The sequence below is a fragment of the Mandrillus leucophaeus genome, unplaced genomic scaffold, assembly GCF_000951045.1.
Source record: "Mandrillus leucophaeus isolate KB7577 unplaced genomic scaffold, Mleu.le_1.0 Scaffold5, whole genome shotgun sequence".
NCBI lineage: Eukaryota > Metazoa > Chordata > Mammalia > Primates > Cercopithecidae > Mandrillus > Mandrillus leucophaeus.
The window spans coordinates 8,913,700-8,925,040 of NW_012105364.1; positions in this window are offsets into that span (position 1 = coordinate 8,913,700).

Sequence of the window (11,341 nt, forward strand, 5' to 3'; positions counted from 1 at the left end):
TGTTATACTTTTTTGTTGTATTGCTATTTTAATTTATTTATTTTTAGTATTTTCAAATTGGTTGGTTGACTCCACATATGCAGAACCTATGAATATGGAGGTTTGACTGTGTTTGTGTATTTAGGATATAAGTCCTTTCCTGAATATGTAGTTTTCAAATGCTTTCTCCCATTCTCTGACTTGTTCATGTCCTTAACAGTGATTTTTGAAGAATATAAATTTTACATTTTGATAGAGTTTAATTTACTTGTTGTATCTTTCTTAAGAAATTCTTGCCCATTCAAAGCCACTTGGATTTTTCAAGTGTTCTATTTCACACGGTGTAATATTTTTCCTGCTACTTTTATGTCCTCAATCTATTTGGAGTTAATTTTGGAATATAATCTGTGGAAAAGATCAATTTTTATATTTTTGCGTATGGATGTCCAATTGTTTCACCACTTCAGTTTGAAAAAATTATTCTTTGACCACTGAGCCACCTTAGCACTTCGTTGAAAATTGGTTGGTCATATATGTGGAGGTTTGTTTATGAATTCCTTCTTCTGTTCTATTGATCTATGTATGCATTTATTACATCAAACTACATTATCTAGATTATTGTAGCTTTACACTAAGATTTAAAATTATATAGTAAAAATCCTCCACCTTTGTTGTTGTTATAATTGTTTGATTTATTTTAGATCCATTTCATGTAAACATAAAATCTTAGTTTGTGAGTTTGTACAAAAAAAGAGTGATTTTCACTGGTATTTGTTGAATTCACAATCAATTTTGGGAAGGACTATCATCTAACAATATTGAGTCTTTGATTCATGTTTGGTTATATCTTTCCATGTCTTTGTACCTTTTAAAATTTTTCTTGAAAATATTTTGTGTATTGTACTATACATGTTTTGATCATATTTTGTCAACTTATCCCTAAGATTTTTCATTTTAATGTGATTTAAATGGTAGTTTTCTTTAAAAATTAATTTCCTATTTTTTTGTTGCTGAAATATAGATATACCATTGATTTTGTACACTGAATTTGTATCCTGTGGATTGCTAAGTTAATTGTTTAGATCTTGTAACATTTTCTAGGTTACTTCAGATTTTCTACGTAAACTTTCATGTTATCTGTAAATAAAGACAGTTTTACATATATCTTTCCAATTATCATGTCTTTTATTTCTTTCTCTTGTATTATTTCCCAGAACTATGACCTTCAATGCAATGTTGAAGAAGTTGTGAGTAAACACCTTTGTCGTTTTTCAAATCTTAAGGGAAAGCCTTCAATTCTTCATAATTCAGTATGATGCCATTCATGGTTTTTGTAGGCTCTAGGAATGAGTTTGCCTCAGTATCTCTCCTATGCTGAATCAATGCCTAGAAAAGTTTCCATACCTAGAAATGTTCTATATCTAGAAAGTATAAAAAGCATTAAAGAGTGATGGATTCCAAGGGTGGCTGCATGGGCATTAGCAGTCAGCTACATTCCCTGCCATTGGGGATCTGACAGCCACATTCTCATGGCCCCGTGAGATGGACATTTTTTGGAAGATACACAATGTAGCATTCTGTGAAATAATTTATATTTAAAAATCAGGACTCTCTCAAGGAGAATAGACTTTAGGAAAGCTACTGAGGGAGTGAGAATGCCATTTGGTTGTTGCAGTATTCAGGTGAAAGATGGTGATGGCTCGGATTTAATAGTAATGGTAGATATTGTGGGATTTAGAATACATTTTGAAGGTAAAGCTGAAGGGATTCACTGATGTATTTAATGTGGGATAACAGGGGAAGTAGAAAGTCAGAGATCTATCTACCTTTAACTTGAGGTGCAGGCTGCTAGAGGACAAGTAGGTTTTGGGGTGGTAAGTCCACAGTTCAGTCTTATATACGTAAAATTTTAAATACTTACTGGAGACCTAAATGGAGATGTTGAAGGAAATTGCCTATATTAGAGAAAGTGCACATTTTAGCCTGGTGAGCCTAACAATGTGGCTAAGAAAATAATAGAGGCTGTAACAGTACAGTATTATGCCCTCCCAAGGCTAGTATATTCACAGAAATGCCACTTCATAAGTGTGGAGTCCAGTTTAACTTCCTCTATTTTTATTTAATATTATTTTTATAACATTACTGTCGATGAAAGCTCACTGCAAAAGTAGCATATAAATAATGTGCAAAAAATTATAATAATCATGGGAGCAAATTGGCATAAAGGTAAAAAAAGAATTTTTGCTTTCCTTTGATCATACTGCGATTTGGAACAATAGTGAAAAGTCTTACAATTGTAAAAGAATGTCACTGTAGGAATTAAAGTAACTAAAAAATCCAGTAAATATAGATGTTGATATATCTTAACTACATTATCTCAGTTGATATTTCAGCTGTAAAATGCTTTGCTTACTCAATATTAAATTTGAAAATGCAAGGATCATATGGTCCATTGGACGACCACATGGTGTGCTGGGCAATGCAGTGTCCTGCTCCAGGATAGCCACAGAAACATTTTGTTGTAGCAAGTTCTTCATAGCAAACTCAGTGGCTGCTTTGGTTCCCCTGATAGCACTGAATCAATTTCCTCACAAACATAGGCACTGATATAAATATGGCCACTATTCCATAAAGTTTAAAATTCAAATTCATGTCATTTTCTTTAATGGCATATCACTTAACATATTGTGCAAGCTTCCATGTTGCAGGTAAAAATACTGAACAGTTATTTCTGAAGTGAATGTTTATGGTTCGTGATGTAAAGCATTCTAAAATTCTAAACATTCTAAAATATGTGTCAGATTCTGTGGAAACACAGAGCAGTAAATCCTGTAAGTCAGTTTTGATCTAAAATATACTGCCAGTACTTATTTTCTTTGCAAGTTTCACTTAAGATTTCACGTAGTTGATGTTATGGAATAAAATGTAAGTGATTCCACAAACACAAAATATTAGTTCCCATGTGTTAGAAGACCATCGCTTGTATTGAAACACTGGAATTCTTCATATGTGATGGATCCAGGCAATGTTAAACCTCCATCACCCTAATTTAATTTTAGGAAATCCAATTCATTGAGCACTTTCTTAATTTAGGTAAGATGATAGAAACTTTTATATCCGTTATATCATAGGACAATGTTTCCATGTTTTTGTTATTGTATAATTTATACACAACAAAATTCAATATTTTAAAGTGTGCAGTTTCTGAAAGTTTTGACAATATGCAGTTGTGAACTCAGCACAATAATCAAAAAATAGAGGTTCATCATGGCCCTAAATTTCCCCTTCCTTTATACACAATCTTGCCCTCCATTCTCAACCTATGGACACCATTGATTTGTGTCTTATTCCTGCAGATTGGTTTTCTAGAATGTGTTATAAACTAAACCATGTAGCATGTACCCTTTTGAGGCTGGCTTCTTTTACTTAACATGGTATATTTGATATTAGTCTACATTATTGGTGTATCATTGGTGCATTTCTTGTTATTGCCGATTAGTATTCCATAATTTGATGCTTAATTTTAATTAAGCTGAGGTACTATAGTATACACATTCACATAACGTTTTGTGTGAAGAAATTTTTATTTTTAATTTGTTAAACAGCTAGGAATAGAATTTCTGGGTCATATGGTAAGTGTACATTTAATTTCATAAAAGACTGAAAAATTATTCTCTGAAGTGGTTGCTCCAGTTTGCATTCCCATTAATGATGTATGAGAGCTCCAGTTGCTCTGTATTGTCACCAGTACTTGATATGGTCATTATTTTATTTTTAAAGCCATTCTAATAGGTTGTGGTGGTATCTCATTGCAATTTTAATTAGTTCTAGTAAAATTTCAGTTGGTATCCTAAAAGAGGTTATGGATAGCCCGTATGTAGAAATTTCATATTCAAGTACTTTATTTTAGTTTTGGAAAGTTTAGTTAAGTTCTATGTCAATCAGTGTGCAAATAATACGATCAAGGTTTTTATTTCATCTCTCTGCTTCTCTCTCTTCATTGTTATGAAGTGTCATACACAAAATGGCTACAATTCTGAAGCAGAGAAAAAGAGACTAGGGCTTTCCTAATAAATAATTTATATGATTGGATTTTGAATATTTGGGAAATTGCCAAATGACTTGTTATTTTTTTCATATCCTTGACACATGAAATATAACTTTGATATAGTTTGGATGTTTGTCTCCTCTAAATCTCATGTTGAAGTATGATCTCTGATGTTGGAGGTGGGGCATGGTGAGAGGTATTTGGGTGTTAACGGCTTTGGTGTCCTCCCCACAGTAATAAGTGAATTTTTGCTCTGTCAGTTCATGCAAGAGCTGATGGTTTTAAAAAAGCCTGGCCTCTCTCTTGCTCCCTCTCTTGCCATGTGATGTACCATTTCCCACTTTGCCTTCTTCCACCATGATTCTAAGCTTCCTGGGGACTCACCAGAAGCAGATGCCAGTATCATACCTCCTATAAATCCTGCAGACCAATGAACCAGAATAAACTTCTTTTCTTTATAAATTATCCAGCCTCAGATATTTCTTTACAACAATGCAAAATGGACCAGCACAGCTTATTCAACTAAGAATATTTTTACCTGGCAATGAAGGCCAAAAGATCTTAGAGCAAACTTCATAGATAGATACATGAAAGAGCACCCATACAAATTTTCTACTTTTATGGACTTCAAAAAGGAGAACTTTTTTTAATGTTAAAAATCTATTAAATTCCACTACATAGGGATGAGTTATCAAAATTTATGGTTACCTAATAGGCTAGTACTTTCTGAGAGACAACTTAATGAAAGCATATCTCATTATAAATCCTCCAAAAGAGAATAAAAAAGAGCAAAATACTTTTTAAATTTTCTTATATTTTTCTAGGATCCATGGGGAAAAGTTTCATGGGATATGCAAGACAATTGCTTTAAGCTACCTATTGAATTTTTTGTCTTGCATTTGTTTTGGAGAGAATACATATCAAAAATGTAGGCACAACCAAAATCATTATGCTCAAGAAATACATTAAAGAATAAATGCATGTAGATTATGAAACCATTTTTGAAATGTTAATATAAGAAGAGGCATGCAAAGGTATCAGAACAAAACATAAAAATATGGAAAGTCAGATTTTTAAAATGCTCACATTATTTAAAACTTTCATTTAGTAAGGAAATTAATATAGGAACAATTTTATCAAAATTTATGAAAAATAAGCACTTACTCTTGTTAATAAAAACTACATAGGTGATTTGAGTTAAGACAATATGCCTTTCCTTTTACTTATAGAAAGGGCAAGGATATGCATCTGTTTGACTATAGTTAGTTTTGTTTGTTTTGAACTTATTGATTAAGGTAGTGTAAGATTTTTCTTAAAAAATTAATTATAAAATGCATTCATATAATTTGTGTACTCAATTATATTGTAATTAGTGTAATTATAAAGGAGATAGGGGGTGTGGTTCACCACATACCACTTGTGGTATTACTTACTCAACGTTATTTTAAATCCACTCACTTTTTAAAACTTAAATTCCGACTTCATCCTCATCTCAAGTAATAATATCTATAAAATCTTGTGTGTAAAATTTAACTCAATTATTTTTTATTTGCATTAAAATAAACACATTTTTCCTGTATAAAATATTTGCTTATGAGCAAACTAAAATAATTTCCCATATCACTAGTAATGTACAGTATATCACCTACTGGTACAATACTAGAGTTATTTTCAGCACTAGTGTCTTTCCAAATTATGTTAACTGACATTGTAAGATATTTAAAATATAATAATGTATTTCATAATTTTAAAGAATAAGTTGTTTTTTGAAGCTTAAGACAAAATAGAAAATTGAAATCTATACATGTTTTTTATTTTTATGGTTATAGATTACAATTACATATATGTAATAAAATTTATTTAGTAAGAATTTTGCAACCTAAAAAGATGCCTAGGTGAGCAAAGAACAACTTTTAGAACTAAAGAATGGTAATATTATATTGGCATTGCATTTTAGTACAAAACTAATTTTTGACACATTCTTTAGGGACTAAAGAAAAGCAGTTTTACTGAATTTTATTAATTAGAGATGCTCCCTCCATATGTTGTGCCTATTCAAAATCATTATAACATTTACTCAAATTTTAATACAATATAGACATGTGTAAGTATGATCATGAATAGTTTTAAACTAGTTTTAATTGCTTCTAGTGTGGTGTGTACTTTTATAAAGCTCATATTTTAATGCGAACTTCAAACTTTGTTAAACCTTAGGTAATCATTTTTCCCCCAAATTGCTACATAAAAGCTAGAACTGTCAAAGAGAGAACAGATCGTGAAAAACAATCAAAACATCCCTGAGAAGACCTGCTTTTAATGCTTTAATAAATAGTTGAGTGTAACAGAGTATCCTTCAAATTTTACTTAGCACCACACTTCTAGTGCCATAGCTCCATTTGACCCTATAAAATGCTGTTAATGGCTCTATTTACTATAATTTATTGCTACCAAGGTGGAAAGCCACAATGCTATGAAACTAGTAATGCAGCAATATGCAACCTCAAACTCTGTAACATGGCTATATTTTGAAATCATTAAAATGCAGATGAGGATTAAGCTAAAGACTGATTTTGTGATTGCTTTTAGGATATTGAATAGTTCTTAAAATATGCGTATGGGTGAATGTGTATAAATAACTTGCATATTAGCGTATTTTAAAATTGCTCTCATGGAGTGGGTGTTTTCTTCGGCCCATGATTTCCCAGTTATTTTTAAAATGTTCTGTGATTCATCAAGTAATCATTTAAGTCCCTGGTTTCCAGTCTTATAATTATAAATATATAGCTCTCTACGCTTTTTCCATGAATTTTCAGGTGTTACCTTTATGTGATATTTAAAATGTTCTAGAACTGAGAAGCGTTCCCATTATAACATTTTGCATCACCTGTTTGCATCATATTACTGTGGGGTATTTAAAATCAGTAGATATTATTGTTCCAGGCAAACTTTTTTAATGGTATCTATTCATATATGCATACATTAACAAATGCTTACATCTATATAAAATTTCTTGGATCAAACTCTTGACTTTGTGTTAACCTGTTCTTTCAGGATATGAATGAAAACATCTCTATGTCTAGAGAACATGCTTATTATCTACAGGACAAAGCACCACATTATCTAGTCTATTTCTATAGAAATTAAAATCTATTGAGTCATTAAAATGTGATATTTCAAGGTAGAATTGATTTTTTTAGGAGAATTACACATATTCTTCGTATTTGATAGTCACCCTCTCTCTGTTTGTAAAGATTGCAAATTTTTTACCCTTTCTTTGGGCTTCCTGCTTTTACTTAGCTCAATGCCTCTTAGAGGCACTAAATGGACAAAAGAGGGTCCTTCACAAACCACTTAGTTTTCTTCCATTGCTCTATACCCATTGATCCATAGACACTGTATTTTTTACAAAATGTTATGGAGAAAATTATTACTTCTTACACTTGTTAGAATCAATGACAAAATTCTGGGAACATCTCGACATTATATTTCTCTTTTCACTCTAAATTGTCTCAACCACGCCAATGACCTCAACTACTTTACATATTCATCAATAGCTTTCAAAGATAAACATTCCCTTCTGACCACTTTTGAGCTACAGACTCTCCACTCTTCAGGTCCGCTTTGAAACACGTTAAACTTGGTATTTTCCAAACCCACGACTTTTTTCTCCTCAGCCTAATATGCTCCTGCCCTACTGTTCCCTTTCTGTGTTAATGGTATCACTACGGCACTTGAGTACTCTCTAAACAAATGCAGTCTTCTAGCTGGCTTCTCGAATTTCAGTCTTGCTTTCTTCAGTTTTATTAACCACACTACAACGGAAATGTGATCTGTTTAAAAGATAGGTCTTAACCTACAATTTACTATTTTAGAAAAATTAATACTTCAGAAACATCTATAGATAAAGTTCAAACACCATGGAGGAGCATACAGTTCCTACCTCAGAGAGGTGGAGGGACAATCTTGCATACACCTTTCCTTGTATCTCTTATCAACTCACTTCTGCCTTTGGGTTATGTTCAGCCATTGGGAAACATTGTAGGGGAACAGAGTCAAGGACTAGAGTTAGAAGAGGAGAACCATACTGCTTTAACTACTATAATTTTGTAACCCATTTTGATATACATATATATATACACACACACACACATATACATATGTACATGCACACACACATATTTTTTTCCAGGAAGTGGAATCCTTCCAGCTTTATTTTTTTTTTTCAAAATTGCTCTGGCTATTTAGGCTTTTTTGTGGTTCCATATGAATGGTAGGATTATCTTTCAAATTTTTGTAAAAATTTACATTGATATTTTGATAGGGATTACATCGAATCAGAAGATGGCTTTGACGTATATGGACATTTTAATGAATTAAAGTCTTCTAATCCACGAAGACAGGATATCTTTCTACATATTTGTGTCTTTTAAAATTACTTCAATAAATGTTTAATAGTTTTCAGTGTATAAGTCTTTTACATCCTGGTTAAGTTATCCCTAGATACTTTATTATTTTTAATGCTATTGTATATGGAATTTTTAAAAGTTTTTTTGAACATTTCATTGTTAGTGTGTATAGAAACACAACTTATTTTGAATATCAATTTTTATCTGCATGTTTACTGAATTGTTCATTAGTTCTACCAGTTGTATGTATGTGTGCATGTGTGTGTGCAGGCAGCAACCTTAGGGCTTTCTACAAATAAATTTATAAAATTATGTCATTTGCAAATAGAGATGATTTAATTTCTTCATTTTTAGTTTGGATGTCATTTATTTCTTTTTCTCGACTTTTTACCCTGGCTAGGTTCTCACTGAATAGAGGTGATGAAAGTGAGCATCCTTACCTGCTCCTAATCTTAAAGGAAAAGCTTTCAGTTTTTCACCACTGAGTATGATGTTAGTTGTGGACTTTTCATGTATGACCTTTATTATATGAAGGTAAATTCTCTCTATACCAGTTTGTTAAGAGTTTTTATCATAAAAGAGTGTTGAATGGAACAGAATAGAGCATAGAAAAGTATGCACATGGGTACAGTTAACTGATCTTTGAAAAGAGTATAAAAAAATAAACACAACAGGGGAAGAATAGTCTCTACAACAAATGGTGTTTGGAAAACTGAATATCACATGCAATATATTGAAATTAGAACCTTGTCTTATACCATACATAAAAAAGATGCAAAATTATTAAAGATTTAACCATAAGATTGAAAACAGTAAGAGTCATAAAAGAATACATGGGGGGATCTTCCTGACATTAGTCTTGGCAATGATTTTTTGTATATGACACTAAAATCACAAACAACAAAAGTCAAAACATAGACAAGTGGTACCACATCAAACCAAAAAGCTTTGTACAGTAATGGAGCCAATCAACAGAGTTTAAAGTCACTCAACAGAATGGTAGAAAATATTTGCAAACTACATATCTCACAAGGGTTAATATCCATATAGATAAGGAATATCCACTATTCAATAGCAAAGACACAAGTAACCTGATTTAAAAATAGACAATAGACTTGAATAGTCATTTCTTCAAAGGAGACAAACAAATAGCTCACAGGTATATTAAAAGATGCTCAGTGTCACTAATCATCAGGGAAATGCAAATTAAAAACATGATGAGATACCACTTTAACCCTTTAGGATGACCACTATCCAAAACAGAAAAAAATAAAAGATAAATGTTGGCAATGATTTGGAAAATTACAGTCTTTGTACACTATTGTTGGGAATGTAAAATGGTGCAGCTGCTATGAAAAATAGTCCAGAGGTTTCTCTAAATTAAAAATAGAACTATCATATGATTCAGAAATGCCACTTCTGGGTATATATCCAAAAGAACTGAAATCGGGATTTTGAAGAGATACTGGTACTTCCATGTTTATTATGCTAATATTCAAAATAGCCAAGATATGGAAACCACATGAATCTCTATTGAAAGACGAATGAAAAAAATGTGGCAAATACACACAATGAAGTCCTGTTCAGTTTTAATAAAAAAGTAAATCCTGAAATATGTGACAACATGGATTAACCTGGGGGGCATTACGCTAAGCGAAATAAACTAGTTACAGAAGGACAAATAGCACATGATTCCACTTATATGAGGTATACAAAATAGTCAAACTCATAGAAACAGAGAGTAGAATGGTGGTTGTCCGGGGCTGGAGTGAGAGGGAAATGGGTAGGTGCTGTTTAATGGCTATGACGTTTCAGTTTCAGTTATGCAAGATGAAATAAATTGTAGTGGATTATTGTGTAACATCGTACCTATCATTAACTGTTCTGTATTGTGCACTTAAAATTTGTTAATAGGGTAGAACTTATCTTAAGGGTTCTTATCACAACTTAAAACAAAACAAAAAAAACATACGAAGAGAGAGAGAAACTAGGGAGAAAGATCTCTTTCCTTGTCTTTTGAAATTACTGCATGTTCTTTGTGGTTCCTACTAAGATGGGACAGAGCTGTCCCATTTTGCCAAAGCTGTCCTCAGCTTACGCAAGGTTTCCTCCTCTCTTTGTACCTCCAGCTCAAAGAGTGGTAATAATTTCCTGCAGTTACTAATCTCTGGGCCTTTTCCCATTCATTTTTTTTTGTCCTCCTTGCACCTCAATCACCTTTTATTCTAGTTGTTATTCCTCACTTACCTGACTGGAATGGGCTCCCTTTACCTGACTGAAACTTGAATGATAGAATTTTTATGTAAGTACCTCTCAATCTGATCTCAGTGATTAAAAGTAAGGACCTTATTAGAGCCAGGTTTGCCTCATCTGTATAATCATTAGTCATTTGGGCAAATCCTTCACAACTTTCTGGGCCTCTTTTTCCTCATCTGACTATCTGGGGATTCTAACACCTGCCCCACAGGATGGTAAAGGATTAATTTAGAATTAATTTAGAAATAATTTAGAATTTAGAATTAAATGCATATTCATCACAGTACCTAGCATCTGGAAGGCACTCACTACCTGACATGTTGTTGTTCCTTCAAGGACTATACTACCACAGCTGATGCACTATTGAAAGCACCACCTCTTGGCTGGAGGCCAACCAACACACAACTAGTACACTTGACAAAAATACAACCAAGGACCCTCAGAAATTCCACTTCACTCCCCTGCTACTTCCATTGGGGCAGGTGCTGGTATCCATGGCTGAGAGATCTGAAGATGAATCACATCACAGGGCTCTTTGAAACATTCCGCAGTACAAGTCCAGAGCTCAGTATCTCTGCTTGGTGGCTAATCCAGAAGAGAAATAACACTCACTGCAGTTCAGCTTTCAGGAAGCCCCATCCCTAGGGAAAAG